Source organism: Protopterus annectens, chromosome 16.part0 (genome assembly GCF_019279795.1).
Source record: "Protopterus annectens isolate FY-2018-M chromosome 16.part0, PAN1.0, whole genome shotgun sequence".
NCBI lineage: Eukaryota > Metazoa > Chordata > Ceratodontiformes > Protopteridae > Protopterus > Protopterus annectens.
This window is the reverse complement of record NC_056750.1, coordinates 799,858,374-799,881,314: the sequence shown is the minus strand read 5'-3', so window position 1 is coordinate 799,881,314 and position 22,941 is coordinate 799,858,374.

Sequence of the window (22,941 nt, the reverse complement as noted above, 5' to 3'; positions counted from 1 at the left end):
AATTTACACTTCACCATTCTCTATAACATTTTTGGCTCATGTTTCCAGTGCTTCTCAACTACTTCAATATTGTCGTGTTTGCACAATGCCCAGTGCAACTGTGTTGAACCATTATAATGCCTTTCAGTGCACTGCTTTCTGCAGCGAGTGAATCACACCCAGTAACAAGATATGCGATTGTTTCCAGGTTTTTTTTTTTTTTTTTACAGACCCTGTATTTGTCTGTTTCTCCCACGTGTTCAGTGGACTTTGTAAATCAACATGTATATATTCCATTATCCTGGGCTGGGCTGCCAATATTAACCTTTACCTTTTGGTTTCAATTTACCTCTCCTTAACCATTCCTGCATCATATCCTGATCAACACAAGGTTGCTCCAGGAGATCTCTGCACTTGCTACAATATTTATGCCTTTTTCACATTCCTTTCTTTCTAATCTGATCCTTATATTCTTGCTTTTTTTTGGCATATTTAGTTGCTGTCTGATTTTTGTCTTCTTCTGGTTTGATTTATGTTCCTGCTTGACACCAATATGATTCTGCTAAACTAAGCAGGAAAGTCACCTTAGACTTATTCTCCTCATATTTTAGAACTTTTACTATGTTTGATTCCAATTAGATCAGCAGATAGGTATGCAATCTCACAACTGCAGATCTAGGAGTGTAATCAATTTTGAAGAGGCTCATACCTCCTTCAAAACAAGGGATATGTAATTTTTTTTGATTTTTATATATCATTTTATAAATATGAAGCATTTTTCTTGGTTTTCTGACAAACTGATCCAATACGTTTACAGGCCAGTCACTCACCCCAAAATTGTAAGTTAGAACATAATGCGCAAATTGATTTATCACTTGCACTTTATTCCTAAGTGTCAAGGCTGTTTTCAATATTAGTTTTAGTCTTTTGAGGTATTCCTTACTGAGTTTTATTTGCATTTGTTCATGTTTTATTGCTGATCCTTCTTTAATTCCTCAATATTTATACACTCGCTCTTCCTCAAGTTAGTTAATATCACATTCCGGTCCCAGATTGATATTTTCTTGGTACTGCAACTTTCCTGCTTTAAACATTGCTTTTGCACATTTATCAAGACCAAATGAATTTCTTATATAGTCTGATAACGTTTTAACTACTTGAACTTGTATTTTCAACTCTCTATCTGATGAACTATACAGTTGTAAGTCATCCACAAAAACTAGATGAGACGTCTTTAAACATGGTTGTTTTATGGCAGCCAAAATGTAACCATGGCACAATCTGTTAGGTAAACAGCTTAATGGGTTAAGGGCAAGACAAAGCAACAGCAGTGACTAAGAATCTCCCTGGAATATCCTCCTTTGAATCTTTACCCCTAGGTTAATAATTTCTCATTTGTCATGACTTAACTGCAAAGTGGTTTGTCACCGTTTCATGGTCACTGTAATGTAACTGATCAATGTAGGATGTCTGATGTATCTTACACATCTGTAAGCACTCCTTTATCCATGAATGCTGGGTGCTGTCAAATGCTTTTTTGTAGTCTATCCCTGCCATACTTAGATTATCCCCCTTTTTACAGTTCTCTATTAGGTTTTATTTAGCAACAAATGGTCCTTTGTTCTATATGACATTCTTTTCTAGCACTTTTGTTCTAGCGCCTTGAATGAATTTTTTTCTAATTGACTACAAACTCTGTCTGCATTGATTCCAATATACAGTTTGTGCATAGCCAGAAGACAAGTTATTAGTCTATAGTTTTTAGGATAGCTCACAAGGAGGAGTGTCACTTTTTCTGTTAATCAGGTTGGTGTCTGTTTGGTATGCATGTATAAGTAATTCTTACTCCGCACTAAATCTTTGTATAAAGATGTTAATACTTTTAGCCAAAAGATAGATATTGCATCTGTGCCTGGGATTTTCCAGTTAGGAGATTTTCTTAATTTTTTTTGGCTGATACTTCATCCCATTTTATATCCTCTACATTTGATATCCTTACTGCTGTTTTTAATGTTTCTATCCATTCAGCATCTTTGTTATGTTTCACAGGATCTTTATAAATATTTCTCCAAAATCTTTTGGGTGGTGTTTCTAGTCCTTTTGCTTTGTATACCAGTTCTCCATAAAACTTTCTTGGGTCAACAATGAATTCCTTACTTTGGAGCTTTTTTTATATTTATCTGCATGTCTTCCAGGTTTTTCTGTGTTTAGCTGATATCTTTAGTTCATTTGCAACAGTGTAAGATAGATCCTGTGCGTTGATTTTATCACGTCTATCTTTCTAAGTATTTCTGTTGATTTGCTCCCTCTCCTGTATTTTTCTAACAGTGGCACTTCTTGTCCTAATTGCTTTATAGTTTTCTATATTTGATGCTGCCATGATGGCATTTGATTTCTCCCCTTCCTTGCCTGTGTTTTTGTGTAAGACTTTATCTGCTAATAATTTAATTGCACAGTAATATATCCTATTTACTTCTTTTATATCACACGGACGTCTGTTAATAGCCTTGATTTCTGTGTTGATCTGTTTTATCAGACTTCTAACATTGCGGGTCTTATCTGCTTTCTGTAATCTATTTCTTTCACTGATCTAAATGTGTCTGTCATCTCTATTACATCAACCAGCTCTTCCCTTCCATCACTTTCTTCTAAACTGAGTGCACATTATTTGTTAATTTTTTCCCTGTAGGCATTCTACAAAAAGTTCCAGAACATCTTCCTGTGACAAAGCCTCTTCACATGTGTCATCTACTACTCTTTCATATGGGAGCTCATTTGCCCATCACTCCACGACACTGCCTGCATTAGAGTTGCCACTCTTTCCCTTGCTGTGCATCTTCAACTAAACTTTTGTACCCGTCTCCTGCAAAAGGGTCCAGAGCATCACAATGTGGCAAGTCCTCAGATGCATCCTGCTCCATCTGTTTCTCCTTTGTTTAGGGATTCATTGTTCCATCACGCTGTGACATTACTTGTCTTGGATTTTCTACACTAAATCTTTCACTTTGCTGTAATTTATAACTTCAGATTCTATTTCTTTATCTCTTCCATTACTAATCCTCATTTCTACTTTACCCCTTTGTTTTCTGTTTTTTTTTTGTATTGTGAAATTTTCCATAGCTGGATGCCTTTGCCTGTATTTCTCAAATATCTGTGGTGCTGACTTTTTGTATTGATTCGTTTTGCTTTCTCCTTTGCATAAATATTGCACCATGTCAGATCCCTTTTTCTTTCCCACGTCCATATTTCTTCTTCAGATGCATCCCACTTCATCTATTTCTCCTTAATTTGGGGATACATTGATGCGACATTACCTCTGTCACATTGTGATGACATAATGCTGTGACATTACTTCTGCTGGATTTTCTACACTAAATCCTTTTCTCTGCAGGTATTCTATAACTTCATTTTTTATTTATTTAACTTCTGCCTTACTAATCCTCTGTTCTGCTTTCCATCTTTTTCTTTTGTTTTGTCTTGAGAAATTTTCCATATCTGGGTGCCCTTGCCTGTATTTCTCTTCCAGTATCTTTGTAGCTGCTTTTGTGTATTGATTAGTTTGGCTTTCTCCTTTACATAATGATTGCACCATGTCAGATCTCTTCTTCTTTTCTATGTCCATGTTTCTTTTTAATACCTTTCAAAAATCTCTCAGATTTGTTCTTTATACGTTCACACTTCTGTTGCTTCTTTCTCCAGGTGGCACAATTGTCTTTGTCTATGTAATATTTTTCATGGATCTATCGTATTAATGAATGCAATTTTGCAATTGAAGCTTTTGTCAGTTTTTCCTGTGCAAGTATTTTTCTTTCCTGTAATTTCTCTTAATCTTTCTGAATAACTTCTATCTGGAAATTCTAGGTTTCTTGCATAATAGTAGCAATACAATATGGTTATTCTCAATAGTTCTCTCTGTCATCTTTATATATATTTTTGGACTGTCATTTTTTAAGTTTTTTGTGGACTATTACTTCATTCTAGAACAGGGGGACATCATCCCCACTGAGCCTACCTAACCCCTTTGAAGGAATGTTTCCATGTCTTGAGGATTCTACAATGCTATTTTTGCAGCCCTGGCACCATTGTGCATACCACAATTGGGCAGTTTTTCATCCTTGGACCTGTGTACCCAGCTTTTTTATTTGTTAACTTAATTATGTCCAATATAGTTGCTATATAAAATACATCTTTATTTCAGTATCATCTTGGTGAGATTTTTTCAAAACAGGCTCTACCATATGAAGGTACTCACCAAGACTTGAGGATGAATTCAGTTCCACCAATAGTCTTCTCCTTTTCTTGATGATTTCATCATCTGTCTATTAGGACCCCACTGGCGTCATATGACCAGCACACCATTAGAAAAGGCCCACCTCTTCCAGTATGTATATCTGGGGACATTGCATGAAGAAGTACTAAACACTGCATAATGGTAAAATATTAGGCAGAAGGGGTATCTTAAGTTATTAAATAAATATACATAAAAGGCCCTTACTAAAATTGACAGAAAGTTAAGAGTGTCCTGCCATATATTGTCTGTGATTTCAAATCATATAAATGTCCAGGAGAGAGAGTCTTACACATTCCCCTGGGAGTATATATATATATATATATATATATATATATATATATATATATATATATATATATATATATATATATACATATACACACATATGTAGAAAACAAAAGAGGAAAATAGAAAATTCATATGTAGACATTTCTGAAGGGGTTGTTATAGTAACAAAATATACATGTAGGCTCCTTGGGGAAAGAGAGGAGAGACACAGAGAAGGCAAAGCAGGGTCCCTGTCCATCAGTTCAGTGTCACTAATACCATGCAGCCATGTACCCTTCAGAGAAGTACCACCTCATCCAGCGTGTAAAATTCTGAGGTATGAGGGGGAAAAAAACCCAGAAAAATGTGTGAATAAAGAATCATGTTAGAGCGTTCACATTAGAGAGGTAAATAAGTCCAGTTCCAAGGACCTTGTGCAGAAGATAGGGCAGATCTTCAGGCGCTTGCTTTGTCAGTGAGCTGTTCTGATTGGTATTGGTTAGAGAGAGTTATTCTTGCTCTTCTTTGTATCTGTAGTAGCACAATATTTCTTGCCTTATTAAAGGGGCAGATTTAGTTTACGTTTACGTCTGCGTAATGAAACAGAGCAGCTCTGAGAGCTCTTCTCCAGCCAATCATTCTCTAAGAAGAATGAGAGCAGTGCTGAACATTCAGTTCGCTCAACTTGTATGGCTGTAACCACCACGCTACTAAGAGGATGAGCTCACTCATCAATGCAATGAAGCAGCCAGCTGACAGAGCAGGGACGACAGGTAAAAGAGGAATGGAAAGTATGAGTGACTCAGGTGCTGAGTTTGGTTCATTGTCATCAGTAGCCTTCAGCAAAACTTCCACTTAACCAGCTGATGTAGCCTTCAGCAAAACTTCCACTTAACCAGCTGAATTAGCCTTCAGCAATGCTTCCACTTAACCAGCTGAAGTAGCCTTCAGCAATACTTCCACTTAACCAGCTGAAGTAGCCTTCAGCAATACTTCCACTTAACCAGCCGAAGTATCCTTCGGCAATACTTCCACTTAACCAGCTGAAGTAGCCTTCAGCAATACTTCCACTTAACCAGCTGAAGTAGCCTTCAGCAATACTTCCACTTAACCAGCTGAAGCACCCTTCGGCAATACTTCCACTTAAACAGCTGAAGCAGCCTACAGCAATACTTCCACTTAACCAGCTGAAGTATCCTTTGGCAATACTTCCACTTAACCAGCTGAATTAGCCTTCAGCAATATTTCCACTTAACCGGCTGAAGTAGCCTTCAGCAATACTTCCACTTAACCAGCTGAAGTAGCCTTCGGAAATACTTCCACTTAACCAGCTGAAGCAGCCTACAGCAATACTTCCACTTAACCAGCTGAAGCAGCCTACAGCAATACTTCCACTTAACCAGCTGAAGTAGCCTACAGCAATACTTCCACTTAACCAGCTGAAGTAGCCTACAGCAATACTTCCACTTAACCAGCTGAAGTAGCCTTCAGCAATACTTCCCCTTAACCAGATGAAGTAGCCTTTGGCAATACTTCCACTTAACCAGCTGAAGTAGCCTGCGGCAATACTTCCACTTAACCAGCTGATGTAGCCTTCAGCAATACTTCCACTTAACCAGCTGAAGTAGCCTTTGGCAATACTTCCACTTAACCAGCTGAAGTAGCCTTCGGCAATACTTCCACTTAACCAGCTGAAGCATGGGATAGCAAGGCTTGTAAATAATATCTAAAAATAAGCACAACAACAGAACCTTCACTGTTGAGAATAAAGTCACCACACTCTGTACAAATCCCAAGGTTAAAAAGTAAAACATGGTGACGACAAACACGGCAGCCAGTTGAAATAAAAACTGCATTTATTCAACTGCGAAAATAGTAAGCACTTTCAGATGGAACCACCATGCTTCATCAAACTGTTAAAAAACTTCAAATTCACTCCCAATATATACACAATCAATCATTCAGTTAGGACAACCATTCTCCTGGTTGCCAGTTACTAACATCAAACAATAAACTTGGGTTCATTGCTATTTAAAACAAACACATTGAGTAAAATATTACTTTGCAGTACTAAAAACCTATATAAAGAACATTATTCAAAGAACAAACATTATAGTAGACATCATTTCTAAGCAAACATTAGAACATTGTCAAAATATGGCTATTTAAACATAAAAAACATCTCCTTCTCAATATGTCTACTATCTGTTTCTCAGAAATCATTATATATTGAAACAGTACATAAAGACACAACAGTGTCCAATCTCTGTGGAAAACAGAATAACACAGAATGCCCATCAAAAAAACATAACATACTTTATATTTAACTCAGTTGCCTTAGCTAATCAACTCTAAAATAAAATAGAATAAGAGAACATTTCATTGTCTACTTAAAACAATATGATTCCCGATCCCTTTGAAATAAAGTAACATAAAACTCATGTCTTTGAGTATAAGGTACTTAACCAAAATTTTTTTACCTAAAATGATTTCTCATGCTGCAGGAATCACTAGGAATAAGTTTTAATTCCTTTGTTTGTAGCTCACCCATCAAAACAGCCAGGCAAGTCCAAATTCCTCATCACCAATACAGTGTAAAATATCGCAAGAATACAGCTTGCTCTTACAAAACCTTTGTCACAAGAGTTATGTGACCATTCTTACGGCTCTTTCAGAGTGAGCAATAAATATGTCATATCTAGTGCATAAAATACTTCTCAGCCTTATAATAAGAATGACTTGAAAAAAACAATCAAGTTATACAATTATCAGGAGCTAGAAACTATTCCAGCTGTGGAAAAATAGAAAAAACAAATCTCACAAGAGAAACTCTCACCGTTGGCATGACAACCAACAACCAAGACATGAGCCTAAACTCAAAAGCTCACAGTGCAACTCTCCTTCAGATAAAATATACACCTCATACAAAATTCTAGTAAAGGTATAACAACACTCATTCAGCTCACACCATACATAAAAAAGTTCCTATGTACTAATGAAGTAATTTTCTATCTTTAAGAAATGACTTTAAAGTGACGGCGTCATTCAATCCAAAGCCCATATCAGCTTGCAATTGAATGATCCATCTCTGTTCTATGTTTTCAACTTGATTTTTGATGTCACCTAATCTACCATCTGTGGATACAATTTGAATAACTGAAAAAGTAAAATAATATTCATTACCCTTCAACATAGAATGTTTAGCTAAAGCACTTCTTACATCTTGTATATTAGTATAATAGATATGCTCCCTAAGTTTCTCTCTTAGTGAATGGGTGGTCATCCCCACATAAAGCATGGGGCATTTTACACATCTAGCCAAATAAACTACATTCTTTGTGGTACAAGCTGCGTAACAGGAAAAATGTGTGATCTTAAAGGTATCTGGATGTGTAAATATATTATCACTGGAAATATATTTACAATAATTACAGCATCCACACTTGAATGGCCCTACTTTTCCTACAGGTAACTCTGATCTCAGATTACCAGATCTATTACACAAACGTCTCTTTAAGGATTTCATATCCTTATACGTAATGGCTGGTTTATCTCCTACTATTTTCCTGATGTTATCATCAGCTGTTAGAATGTGCCAGTTTCGTTGTAAAACATCCACTATGTCTTTATTATCAGACTTAAATGGTAATCAAACCCTGCATCTGCTCATATCTAGACTTTTGGATGGTATTATAATCTCATTATTATTATCAGCAAAAAATGATTTATCTATCATGTCTATCGTTTCTGACACTTTCAAAACTACTATCACAGTCCCTCTTATTATATCCTCTATCTAGGAACTGCTATTTCAAATTCTTCTCATGAACTGCATAATCTCCATCCTTACTTACCAATCTAGATAGACGTAGGGCTTGTCCCCTCATAACACTGTTAAATTTATATGGTGGATGCATACTACTTCTTTCTAGCAAGCAGTTATTACATTCTTTTCTTTAAGGTAAGGTAGCTAATCGCCCATCAACCTTCCTAAGTTGTACATCTAAAAATTCCATCTCCCACAAGGAAGTACTTGATGTAAACCTCAAAAAATACTCTATATAATTTACCAATTCAGAGTTAGAGCCTTGTCATATGAGAAAAATATCATCTACAAATCTTTTATAATTTATTTATTATTTATTTATTGCAGTTGGTTTACCAGGATAGTCCATTGGGCCAAAAAGAACCCGTTTTCAATGTCTGGGGGGGAAAAACTCAAGACAAAATGTACATTCAACATTTGACAGTGACAATGTAGGTATAACTAGTCAGAAACTTGGAATAATGACTATGTACTAAAGTCATGGTATCCAATGGACCAGCTATTTTCAAATTAACCAGTGCATCAGGTCCCAGTCAGTTGAGGTGTTCCTACCTCACCTCCCCCTGAAAGGCATTTAAAAACATATAGGGTCATTCTGGGAATAACAACAAGTGCAGAAGACTTCCCCCACCACAGAACTTGTTTTAATAAGGTGTTCCTACCTCCCCTCCCCCTGAAAGGCTTGAAAAAGCATATAGGGTCATTCCAGGAATAAAAAAAAGTACAGAAGGTTTTCCCCACCACGGAACTTGTTTTAATAAGGTCAATATCCACTAAAATACCTTGTCACCTGTAAACCTAACGCACTGGGTCCAAAAAAAGCACTGGTAAATGTCCCCATAACTCCCGCTTGTAATCTGTTTATGCTGATAAGCATTATGTTGGAAGGGTTAGAGTTTCCTGTAGCCTTCTTATTTCACCAATTAAAGTAAAAACAGTGTGCTTTCTACTGTTCATCTGATGAACAGTAGAAAGCACAGTGTTTTTACTTTAATTGGTGAAGAAACAAACAGTGCATTTCTAAATAATCCAAGTGAAACAAGCGTGCCACAAAAGGAAATTGGAAAATGGGCTCTCTGCATTGTAAATTGAGAAGCAGGCAGGGAACTGTATAGTTTTTAACAGCAGTGACTAAGAAAAGAGTATTGGGCATATAAAAGAAACAAAAAGCGTGCTTGTACCTCATTTAACAGTAGGGCTTAGGAACAGAGTATTGGCATATAAAAAGAAACAAAAAAGCATGCTTGTAACTCATATCTGCACATGCTGCCTCTAGGCATCTGCTTTACTTGTTTAGCCTGGTTCAGCTCTTCACCTCCCCCTTCTCTCAGGTAATCAGAGGTTACATAATCACCTACCTGACCAGCCATTTTGAAATGAGCCAGTGCATCAGGTCCCAGTCGGTTGAGGTGTGTTCACATACTTTGTATTTAATTCTTGTTTCTTTATCTGAGCTCAGTGTACTAACTGTTTACTGCATTTACTCGCAAACTGAAACCTTGATGAATTAAGGCATGTTTATTGGTACCGGCTGCTACAAATTGCTTGCAAACTGCTGTTGATATTGTATCCATTTATTGTCGTTTGCATTGACTTAGAGGTCTGTCCTGGGTAGTGTAGCATTGATAAGGGACAGAAATAATGAATATTAACTGAGCCCTTAAGGCAGATATATAGGAAAGAGTGCTGCTCTTTGCTAATACTAAAAGGTGCACATGGACTTGTTTGATAATCATGTATACTGAATGTTTGAATGCATTACCTCTGTTCTTGGTATAGTACTAATAATCATATCCACTCTCTAGGTGTTCCTGCCTCACCTCCCTCTGAAAGGCTTGTAAAAGCATATTGGGTCATCCTGGGAATAACAACAAGAATGGAAGACTTTCCCCATCACGGAACTTGTTTTAATAAGGTGTTCCTACCTCACCTCCCCCTGAAAGGCATTTAAAAGCATATAGGGTCATTCTGGGAATAACAACAAGTACAGAAGACTTTCCCTACCACGGAACTTGTTTAATAAGGTGTTCCTACCTCACCTCCCCCTGAAAGGCTTGTAAAAGCATATAGGGTCATTCATGGAATAACACCAAGTATGGAAGACTTTCCCCATCACAGAACGGGTTTTAATAAAGTCAATATCCACTTAAATACCTTGCCACCTGTAAACCTAACAAACTGGGTCCAAAAAAAGCACTGGTGAATGTCCCTATAACTCCCGCTTTTAATCTGTTTAAGCTGATAAGCATTAGGTTGGAAGGGTTAGAGTTTCCTGTAGCCTTCCTTCTTCCCCAATTAAGGTAAAAACAGCGTGCTTTCTACTGTTCCACAGATGAGCGTAGTGTGCTCTGCACCTCCAAACAGTGCATTTCTCAATAAACTAAGTGAAATAAGCGTGCCACAAAAGGGAGTTGGAAAACGGGCTCTCTGCATTGCAAATTGAGAAGCAGGCAGGGAACTGTGTAGTTTTTAACATCAGTGACTAGGAACACAGTACTGGGCATATAAAAAGAAACAAAAAAGCGTGCTTGTAACTCATACTTGCACATGCTGCCTCTTGGCATCTGCTTTACTGGTTCAGCCCCACTCCACTCACTTCGCTCACTGTGTGCCCCACCCTGCCCCCAGTAGTGCTACTCTTATAGCACCACTGGCACGCCCTCTTAATTAGCTAACCAACTACACATGCTCCTAGAACACAGCAAACTCCTAGCACAATAATACACCCTCTATCCACCCCACTATTCATATCAACCAACCCATAGCTATTCTGTTCTCTCTAATCTATTTTCCACCACATACACTCAATACAGACCCTACCCTAGTAATAGGTTCATAGGTAGGTACTAGGCTATTGGCCCTAGGGCCTATACAAGCCTAGCCAAAAAGGTACCCTAGCTTTCGCCACCCAAGAAAATTACTTTCCTGTGCCCTGTCAAGCAGAACCACAGAAGTGATCCCCAGGGTGAATTTCCTATTACCCATCCAATCATCAAGATTTTTCTTGAAGAGTGCTAATGAGGTGCTCTGTTTGACATAGATAGGTAGTCTGTTCCAGAGTATGGGAAGTCTCTGGGACAGGAATCTATACCTCCAGCATAGGTGACAAGGTTTAGGTCCCTAGAGCATGTAGCTCGGATGGATTGGGATTTCTTTAAGTGGAGCATGTCCAACACCTCTGGGTTTGACATAGCTTTGTATGTTAGGCAGAGATCGTCTCTGAGTAGGCGATATGCGACAGAGTTGGTCTGCGTAGAGGCCAGTAATCCTCTTTGTGAGGTATTTTTGTGGCCTTTCCAGTTGTTGTAGTTGTCTTGTGAGGTACATACCAAAAGGGATGTTGTACTCTATAATGGGTCTAATGAGTAATGAGTAGAGGGGAACAATGACCTCTTTTTTTTCTGGATGAGAAACCTTTTGTGATGAGGTGTGCCACGTAGAAGGATTTCCTGACCACTGTGGGGATGTGATTATCAAAGGAGAGACTACTGTCCCATGCTCTAGGGACCTAAACCTTGTCACCTTATCACACTTTCAGTGTTAAGTAGACTACCGCCTATGTGGTAGTTCATGGGTACAGAGTTTTTACTAAAGGGGATGACAATGCACTTTTTTTGCCATTGAGCTTGAGACCATGGCTTTGACACCAGGCATCTGCCTCAGTGAGGCCCTTTTGTAGGATGTCCACATCATTAGGAGTTTTGATTATGGCTCCTAGTTTGCAGTCATCTGTGAATTTAGTTAGCCAAAGACTTTCTGTGTTAGCCTAAACTTCAGAGAAGTAGATACCAAACAGGAGAGGACCCAGGACAGAACCCTGTGGTACTCTACTTGTCACTGGTCTGGTCTGATTTGGAGTCTACTACTTTCACAGTGTGGGTTCTGTCAGTAAGCCAGGTGGCGACCCATCTTGTGACATAGGGATTTATACCTAGTTTAGTGAGTTTATCTATAATTCCAGAGTGGGGGATGGTGTTGAATGTCTTGGCGAGATCTAGATAGGCTGTGTGAACCACCTTACCCTCATCCATGGCCTTGGTGACTACTTCAAAGAAGTCTATCAGGTTTAGGAGACATGATCTGCCTTTTACAAACCCAAACTGTGTGGGGTCCAGGGTTTGGAGATCTCCAATGTCTTTGTTTATGAGTTCCATGATGATACGTTCCATGGCCTTGCAGACCAGGCTCATTAGGCTAATGGGGTGGTAGTTACTGGGGTCTACTGTGGCCCTCCCTTTGTGGAGTGGGATAACCATCATGGTGCACCATTCAATGGCCACAAAGCCTGAGGTGAGGCTATGATTGAACATGTTACTTAGGTGGGGTGCCAGTTCATTCTGTAGTTCGTGTAGAAGGCAGCCTGGGATGTTGTCAGGTCCCATGGATGCTGCGTTCTTGGCTTTGGAGAGTGAGGTTTTTACCTGTGCAGCCGTGATTACAGGAACTTTGCATTCTTTCAGTATAATTTACTATGACTACAGCTAAAACACTAATGCTGCTACCCTTAGTACCCCTCCTATTCATTCCTTATCACCTAAGCTCCTATCAATATGTACAGCATCTTGAAATCCAATACCCAAACTCTCAGACACCAACCTTGCAATGAATAAGTTTATCCACCACATAACCAGCCCCTCTCCAATTCCTTGCCCCCAATTACCATCACCCGACTAAATACTGCTACATTAGCTTAAAAACCAAAAGCTACTAAAAAAGTCATAAACAAATTTTTAATACTCATAAGCAACTTAAAAATTAATCTTATGAAGGATGGAGACATCCACCTCAACTCTGGCCCATCCACAACAGTAGACCCAAGCACACCATCTAACAACCAAATGTGTACTACCCAGATTGATAGACTTCCAAACTCATTTCTGGTCTGGCATCTTAACATCAGAAGCCTAAACAACAAGATCCATAGCCTACATGGACTCTTAGGTGTTCACTCTGCTGATATCCTCTGCCTCACAGAAACCTGACTAAAACCAATAACCAAAGATAACGAAATAACCCCCCCATAGTACAACATCCTTAGACTGGACCGGATCTCCAGGAAAGGTGATGGGGTAGCTGTACTATACAAGTCTACCCTAAAATAACAATTGACACCCAACAGCCATCCCAGTTTGGCAATGCAGAAATTCTCCTCACCAAGCTAATAATAAACAAAAATAAATGCAGATACATTGTCTGCATTTATATTCCACCTGGCAAGAATGATAATACTCGAAAAAATATCTTACATTGGCTAGCTTCTAACTATCCCCAGGAAACTATTGTCTTGGGGGACTTTAACATTGATTGGAACATCTGTTCCTCTGAAACTCCCTCCACCCATTTAAACCTCCAGGGTTTACTCAGATCATTGTCACCCCCACCAGATTTAGTAAAAATAGAGTCAAAGATAGTATCCTTGATTGGATACTTATTAACAGCCAACCCCAAAAGTACAAGTCAGGTACATTACCCGATGATCTAAGTGATCACTGCCTTACCTATATTATTAGGCTCAAAGCCGACGTTCCCAACCAGCCCACATACAAAACTATAAGAAACGTCAGGAACTTTAACCTTGACAACTTCCAAAATGAACTCAAAGCATATAATTGGAATGCCTTGAAATGACTCCCATTACAAGAAACAGTTGAATACTTCAATATCAGATTTCTGGCTATCCTTAACCACCATGCTCCTACCTGTACCATCTGTGTAAAAACCACAGTTGCACTGTGGCCATCTAAAGAAACAAAAAACAAAATTAAACTAAGAAACAATGCCTGGGCCAGGGGGCATGTTACCAAAACCCCTATGGACAAAGTAAGATACTGGCAGCTAAGGAACCAGACCAAACAATCTGTCATTCTAGACAAAAAAAAATCACTACACCCTCCTACAACAAAAATATCAGCTAACACCTCAAAGGTTCTGGGCTGGTATTAACAATCTTCTCCACCCAGGCCGTTCCGCCACTCCTACCCCATCAACTGCCATTGATAAATCCCATGTAGAAATTGCAAATAGCTTCAACTCCTTCTTTACTGAAACTATCCAGTCTCTAGCTATCCATCTCACTCCATCGGACACAAACACCAGCTCTGGTACATCTAGCCTTGATCCACCCAGCACCCAACCCACTTTTACCTTTCAAACCATACCTACCAACCTGATCCGGACCATACTCAAAAAGCTAAAACCTAGCTAAAACACTAGCTGTCGACCACCTCCCAGCTAAATATCTTCAAAAAGCAGCTAATGCCATAGCACTTCCCATTTCTATTCTGATCAACAGATCCATCTCAGAAGGATCCATCCCAGCAATATGAAAAATATCACATGCTATATCTCTCCATAAAAGAGGAAGTTTCACAGAATTATCTAACTTTAGACCTATAGCCATTCTTTCACCACTAGCTAAAATCATGGAAAGATGCATACACAAACAAATCATACACTTTCTTATTCAAAACAGAAAGCTCACCGACTTCAGCACTATCTCTCAAAAGCTTTTCATATGGTCAACCATCAGCTACTGCTCAATACCCTACAAACCATCGGTTTAGACCAACACGCAATACAATGGATGTTCATCGTGTTTCACTGTTGTAGTCCTTACAGAATGGGTTATCCGGCTCCCAGTAGCCCACAGTCGGCCAGAATACCAAAGTCCTTGGTATATGACGTCGGCTGCCTTCAGTTTAAGCCTGACGTCAGGTACAAAGGAAGGGAGCTGACACCATTTCCTCAGTCTTTCTTGCCGCGGAGCCCGAAGAAGAAGCTTTTTGCATGAGTGCCGGTCGGCTGAGTACCTTCTTTTGGTATTCCGACTGCCTAAGTTGAAGACATCCTCAGATAAGTACCCCCATTGAGGACCCCCTTTTCTTGCTTTAACGAATGTCAGATAAAGTTAATAACTGTCTTGCCTGTGGAAAACAGATTCTGCACTGTGATTTTCACTCCTATTGTATCACTTGTTTGGGTCTTGAGCACGACGTCCCTAAAGGTGTTAAAGCCATGGTTGTTAAAATCCTGTTCCTTCTGACAGGGAATCTAGGGCCTTGGATAGATGGGGTAAAAAGGTTTATACTTCTTCCACCCTAGCTGTTAGGTCTGTTAATTGTCTTTTTTATATGCTTAAGTATCAGCAGCATACTTTGGAGGCCATTAAGGCTAAAATTGCTGGTGTTCCTTCCCTGATGGAGAGTAAGGACATGCAAGAATTATTGAATTCTGCCACTCTTGTCACTAAACATTCTCCACATTGTGGTTTTGACACTTTGGAGGCTTCTTGCAGGGCAGCAGCCACTGGCTCTGTTATTAGAAGACATGCTTGGCTCAGGGAACAGCCTCTTTCTGAACCAGTCAAATCTAAATTACTGGATGTACCTTTGCACAAGGACAATCTTTTTGGTAGCAAAGCAGAAGAGGTGTTGAAAAAGTTGGAGGATAAGGCCAAATCTATGCAAACTGTTAAGGATTTTCTGCAAGTGCAGCCTCCTCCTTTTAGTAGGCATTACCCTTCTAAGAATTGGACTTTTCCTGACCCTAGTAAACAGGGTCGCTCTAGGCCTAGGAGTTACAGGTCTTCTAGGGGCAGACTTCCACCCCTCAAAAGGCTAAGCACTGGCAGGCTTCCTCTTCACAACTGGGGAGTTCTAAGCAAACTTCTCAAAGCAAGCATTCCCAATTACTCCGGCCTTCCCTTGCCTGCCACTGCGGGCCCAGGGTTTCCTCTGGGGGGAAGGCTAGCCATTTCTGCAGATGTCTGGTACACCATCACAGATGACAAATGGGTGCTCAAAATAGTATCTCAAGGCTACAAGTTTTCCTTTCACACCTTCCCGGTCCACCAAGGATACCCAGATATCCCCCCACATCAAAGGGCAGAAGCAGAAAAACAAGTTTCGTCTTTGCTAAGCCTGGGAGCGATAGAGCCTGTTCCTGCATTTCAAATAGGCCAGGGTTTTTACTCAAGACTTTTCCTGGTTCCCAAAAAAGGGGGCACCTGGCGCCCTATTCTGGATTTGTCCATTCTAAACACTTTTCTGGTGATTCCCAAGTTCATAATGTTTACTCTTCAGCAGTTGCTGCCAATGCTGGCCAAGGATTCCTGGCTGGTGACTTTGGATCTCAAAGAAGCTTATCTGCACATCCCAATCAGGGAAAGCTGCAGGCAGTTTCTTTGCTTCAGGGCGGGGAAAAGGCACTTCCAATTCTCTGCACTGCCCTTTGGCTTATTCACTGCTCCCAGAGTTTTTACAAAATGCCTGGCTCCAGTCATTGTTTTTTGCAGGCAAAGAAACATTCAAATTTACCCTTACTTGGATGATTGTCTTATTCAAGCAAACTCTCCAGAGCAACTTCTAAAGGATTTGGACTTTGTAAAGAACATTCTCACTTCTTTGGGCTACTCTGTCAATGAAAAGAAGTCATAATTGGGTGCCCACCAGGGAGATTGTACTCCTGGGAGTGAGTCTGAACACAGCCACCCAGATGGTATCCCTCCCTCAAGAGAAATAAATGGTTGTTTCGAATTACTTCAGGAATTTGGCAAGCGTGACCCAGCTCTCTGCAAGGCAATTCCTGCAAGCCCTGGGATTCATGGCTTCTTGTATTCTGATGATTCCATATGCCAGACTGCATATGAGGAAAATACAATGGTACCTCAAAAACCTTTGTTGTCAACACACTCAGGATTTGGACTTGATTCTTCCTCTGATTCCCTGCCTGCAGACGGAGTTCCTTTGGTGGGCGATGGCCTGTGCACAGAACAAAGGCCTACCTTTCTGTCCACCTCCTGCCAGCCAGACTCTCACCACAGATGCCTCAGACTATGCTTGAGGAGAACATCTAGAGGGGAAGGTGCATTCAAGGGACTTGGAACTATCAATAGGTTCATTTACACATAAATCTGAAGGACTTGATGGCAGTCCAGCAGGTCTTGATGGCTTTCAAGCATCTTCTCTTTCCTGATACTCTTTTAGTCAGGACACACAACACCATAATCTTGTGGTACATCAACAAGCAGGGAAGGACTCACTCTTACCCCCTATGTAGTCAAAGCATGATACTTTGGTCCATGGCAGCTTCCATGGGCATTCATCTGATAGCTCAGTTTCTTCCAAGAAGGCTCAACACCTTGGCAGACCAGTTGAGCAGGCAGGTCCTGGATCCTCACGAGTGGCAACTAAACAAGACCATCTTTGTTTGCATCATTCAGTGTTGGGGCACTCCCAAGGTGGATCTCTTCTCATCTCTGACCAACCACCTTCTTCTAACCTTTTGCACCAGGGATCATCAAGACAAAGCTTGGAAAGTGGATGCTCTGTCCTTCTCTCAATCTATGCATTCCCTTCTCTGCCTCTTCTTCCCAGAGTGCTGTTAAAGATAAGGGACGAAAAACCAAGGGCCATCATCATAGCTCCAGACTGGCCCAGGCAACACTGGTATCCACTACTTCGCAGTCTCTCCCAGTCTCAGCCTTGGAATCTTCCCCTGATAAAGATCTCTTGGTTCAGAAGGGGGGAAAAATTCTGCATCCTCATCTTCAGACTCTGCATTTGGCAGCCTGGCTCATAATTTAAACCTTTCTCAAAAGGTGGTTGAGGTCCTTCATGAGGCCAGGAGGCCTAGCACTAGGAAATCTTACTCAGATAAGTGGAACAGATTTACCATCTTGATGCAGACTGGAGAGGAAGGCCCTTCTCAACCTACTCTTCTTATTATTCTTGACTATCTGGCAGGCTTGCTTAATGATGATTTTTCCTTTTCTTCTATCAAGATTCATGCTTCAGCTATTTCTGCTCATTGTTCCTTTGAGCAACCAATTTTCTCTCATCCCTTGATGAAACAGTTCCTCAGGGGGAGTTAGCAATCTAAAGCCTCTCAGAAGGGCTCCTACTCCTGCTTGGGATCTTAATTTTGTACTTGAAAAACTTACTCTGCCTCCTTTTGAACCAGCTGCCACAGCAGATTTGAAGTTTCTCTCCTGGAAATCTGTATTTCTCTTGGCTATTACTTCAGCTAGGAGAGTTTTTGAGTTGCAGGCCTTAATGGCAGTAGAGTTTTTTATCATCTTCCATGTGGATTACGTTTCTCTTCGAACTAATCCCGCTTTTATGCCTAAGATGGTTTCTAGCCTGTCTCTTAACCAGTCTATCCACATGCCTACCTTCTTTCCTATTCCTCAGAATAAAGGGGAAAGGTTACTGCATTCCCTGGATGTGCATAGACAGCTTAGATTTTACCTGGACAGGACTAAACCTTTTTGAAAGTCGGATCAGTTGTTGGTCAGTTTTGCTCTTGGAACTCAAGGTAAAGCTATTTATAAACAGACCATTTCTAAGTCGATTGCTCATTGTATTCACTTTTGTTACTTACAGCATGGCAAGATTCCTCCACAGAATATTAGGACCCATTCTTCTAGGGCAGCCTTTACCTCAGCAGCTTTTTTAAGAGGTGTACCTACTAGGGACATCCTGGAAGCAGCTACCTGAACTTCTGTCAACACTTTCACAAAGCATTACAATTTAGCCTTGTTTTTTAAGTTCATAGGTAGGTGCTAGGCTATCTGCCCAAAGGCATTTATAAGCCTAGCCGAAATGCGTTGGCTTTCGCCGCCCCCTTAGATTATAGGTTCATAGGTATTATAGGTTCATAGGTTCTAAGGCTGGTTTTGCCACTACAGTGTTGCAGGGCATCCTTACCAACCCTTAAACAGTGGGTGTTCCTCCTCCCATTTATTTTTTCCTGGGCTTTGGACTGCAACAGTGAAACACAATGAACATAGTACAGTTGTGTACACTTACCATAAATGCAGATGTTCAAGTGTATTCACTGTTGCAGTGCTTTCTGACAGCTAAGGCAAGAAAAACTGGAGAAATGGCGTTAGCTGCCTTCCTTTGTACCTGACGTCAGGCTTAAACCGAAGGCAGCCAACGTCATATACCAAGGACTTTGGTATTCTGGCTGACTGTGGGCTAGCAGAAGCTGGATAACCCATTCTGTAAGGACTGCAACAGAGAATACACTCGAACATCTACATTTTTGGTAAGTGTACACAACTATTCTTTTCACTCCTAACTGAATGGTAGACAACAGGCTGTCTTATGGCAGAGCAAGCTGTCATCCCAACTTACTCTAACCCTAGGTGTCTCACAAGGGTCCATACTAGGTCCCCTTCTTTTCTCTATCTTTATCAATGATCTGCACACCACCATCCCAGAAACCACCTGCATCTAATATGCAGATGACTCAATGCTAATATCCCGCCTCTACACAACAACTTCTAACCCTCACCCACAGACTTTTCAGCATGGTAGAAACACGCCTGCTTCTAAATATTAACAAAACCAAGCTACTACTTTTTTCCCTTAACAGTAGAATTTCTCCTCCTTCCTTCAACATCAAATCTAGCAATGACACCATTATCTCCCCTGATGACCACATAAAGCTTCTATTAGTAATAATAAACAACAACCTTAAATTTGATAAACATGTCAATCACACTATTACATCCGTCAACAAAAAATTTGGCTCCCTGTACAGAGTCAAACCTTTCCTCGCCCGCCTAGCTAGGGTAGCTATTGCAAGATCACACCTCCTCTCTACCCTCATGTATGCTTCCCCTGTACTCACCATCCTATCCAAAACTGATCTCAACAAATTATCAGGATGTTACAATTATATAGCCAGATTCACTACTGGCATGGCTTTAAGGACCCATCATTGCCAGAACCTCAAAGCACTGGGATGGCTAGAGTATCCTACCCTTCTACAGTTCAACCAGCTTATAGTAGTGCATAAAATACTCCATCAAACTGATAACACCCCTGCCCTCAAAAATATTCTCACCCCTCATATTGCCCCCAGGCCATTACGCTCAGCTGATAAACTAATGATACTGACCCAAAAATCCAACAACTCTGCAGGCGATGCTATATTTGTCAACTCAACCGGTAAAATCTGGAATCTACTCCCTACTACCATTACCAAGGAAACCTCACTACCCCTGTTTCAAAGAGAACTCAAAAAATACCTCACATCTCATTGGCTGTGCTCTTGTTCTAAACCTGACTAACAACTTCACTAATACATGTCTTGCTACCCAACCTGCTGTTTAGCCAAGTATCTATGTCTCAGCATTTGAATGTCTAAGCATTGTTGAAAAATTATATGGCTCTCTGCTTGCTTCTTGGTGTGATGGATTTGAAGTGTTCTTAAGACACTCAGTCTTGCTGGCTGGATTCTTAGGACAAATGAGTCCCTACCATACCTCTAACATAACTGGATTTATACAGCTCTTTATATACAGTTTTAGTCCTTGGTATTCTATTTTTTTTGAATTGATATCCTGTAAACAATACTAAAAGCTTCCTTGTATAACAATGTGTAAGTAAAGAAACCAGCTTTTCTGTGTGTGAAATATCCTGTAACAGTGTCCTGATGTCCATGTAGAAAAACATATTTTGAGGAAACACATTGTTCTGTATTCTATTTGGATCTGTGTATAAGGAAAATGTCCATTCTGTAAAAGCAGATTCCTTTTCCAAGCCATGGTCATTTAGTATGACTGCTGATCTAATTACTATTACTAAACTCTCATTTAAGCTTTCCTTTTCTTTCTTCAGCATATTACACAAAAAATAGACTAATATTAATAATAAAATCTAATTCCTCCCTTCTGTTTTAAACATAAACAAAACATATATAGAAAATATAGAATTTTATATAAATTTTTATAGTTTTTTTTTACAAGTCAAAACAAGCCAAAAATGCAATTACAATGATATTAAGTATTACTAACTGAACTGAATTTGAAAACTTTTTTTTTTCTTTTACCTTTTTTCCTTTTTGTGATATTTTTTAGTTTATATTTGTGTCTGCTTTGGTTGTGTGATCAATTTATTTATTTTTTTCAATTTATTCTTTCATTTATGACTTAGAACTTTTTCATGACTTTTGCACTGCTGAATTAACTATAAGATAATAACTATAAACTACTAAGAGATAAATGTATACACTGCTGAAAAACACACACCAAATTTCATTTTAACCATAACATTGTGGTCATGGCACCATACTGAACTGCCCATGTCTGAACTGCCCATTAACATCTTGATTGAATAAACTAAGTACTGCTAATACTATACTGGGCATTTACTTGGGTAAATTTTAAATATTGTAATTTTACAAACCAACAACAACTTATTACACTTTTGAAAAATTTATTTATTATCATGTATCCTATGCAGTATGTTATTTGATTTGTTTGCTATTTATGCTATGCATGCATTTCTTTCTGGTAGTTTTTTTTTCTTGTTTTTTCTTTTTTATGTTTTTTTTTCATTTGTACATTATTTTTCTGCATTTGTTCATACAAAGTTTGTCATTTGTACTGAAATTTTCTACATGTGAAATTTTCTACATTTGTAAATTACAAGACTGTGTAACACATTTAAATCTATTAAATTTTTAATAATTAATATATTGGGCAAATCTTGAAATGTTTATGAAATTTCTAGAAATAATGTAGGAACTGGCACCAAAAATTTAGTATGTCATGTTATTTTACTAAATGTATTCATATTTTAAAATATTCATGCTTTTTATACCAACATTGTTTTTTCATAAACAAATAGTGACCATTCTTGCTATTGAAAAAATTTTATGCATTTTGCATATCTTCTCTCTTTATAGCTTTAATAAAGCAATTTATCTAACAGGTTGTAAATACAATTTAATTCTAAACAATACAATAATAACCATTATGATAGCTAGTAACAAACTTGTAAAATATCTTACTCTGTCAGGTTTAATCCAGTTTACCAGTATTTCTAATACACTAAATACCTGTTCCCCATAAAGTATTGTCAAGAAGGAATGATATTTTTTTTTTTTATTTTTTTCCCAGACCCTTTTTTGTTTTTTTTTTCTTTCTGTTTATTTTTGTTTATTGTTGTTTATTTTTTTTGTTTTATTTCTTCTTTATTTTTCTTTTTTTTTTTTTTATTCAGCTTTTACCCCTTCTTGGTGTGATGGATTTGAAGTGTTCTTAAGACACTCAGTCTTTGCTGGCTGATTCTAGGACAAATGATGAGTCCCTACCTCTCCTCTAAAATAAACTGGATTTATACAGCTTATTATATTTATTTATTTATTTTATTTTACATTTGTTAACCGGCGGCTAGTGACTGATATATATTTCCATTTTCAGCAGAGGCCGGAGGCAAAAAAATAAACATAGTAACTATTAATTATATAATATATAATAGAATAAAAAAATTATACTGTATCAAATAAATAAATAAAAAAATCAAACTTAATCAAACTTACTATAGACAGAATAATAGTGTACACATCAGTTCTTGGATCAGAATACAAAACAAAACTATATAGCAAAAATCAAACATCAAAAAAAAAAAATAAAAATAGAAGGAAAAAGACAACCATGTAAAATAGTAGATTAGATAAAATGTCCATTCTTTAAAAGCAGATTCCTTTTCCAAGCCATGGTCATTTAGTATGACTGCTGTTCACATAATACTAAACTGATTGTGAATATGAGATCTGATTGTAT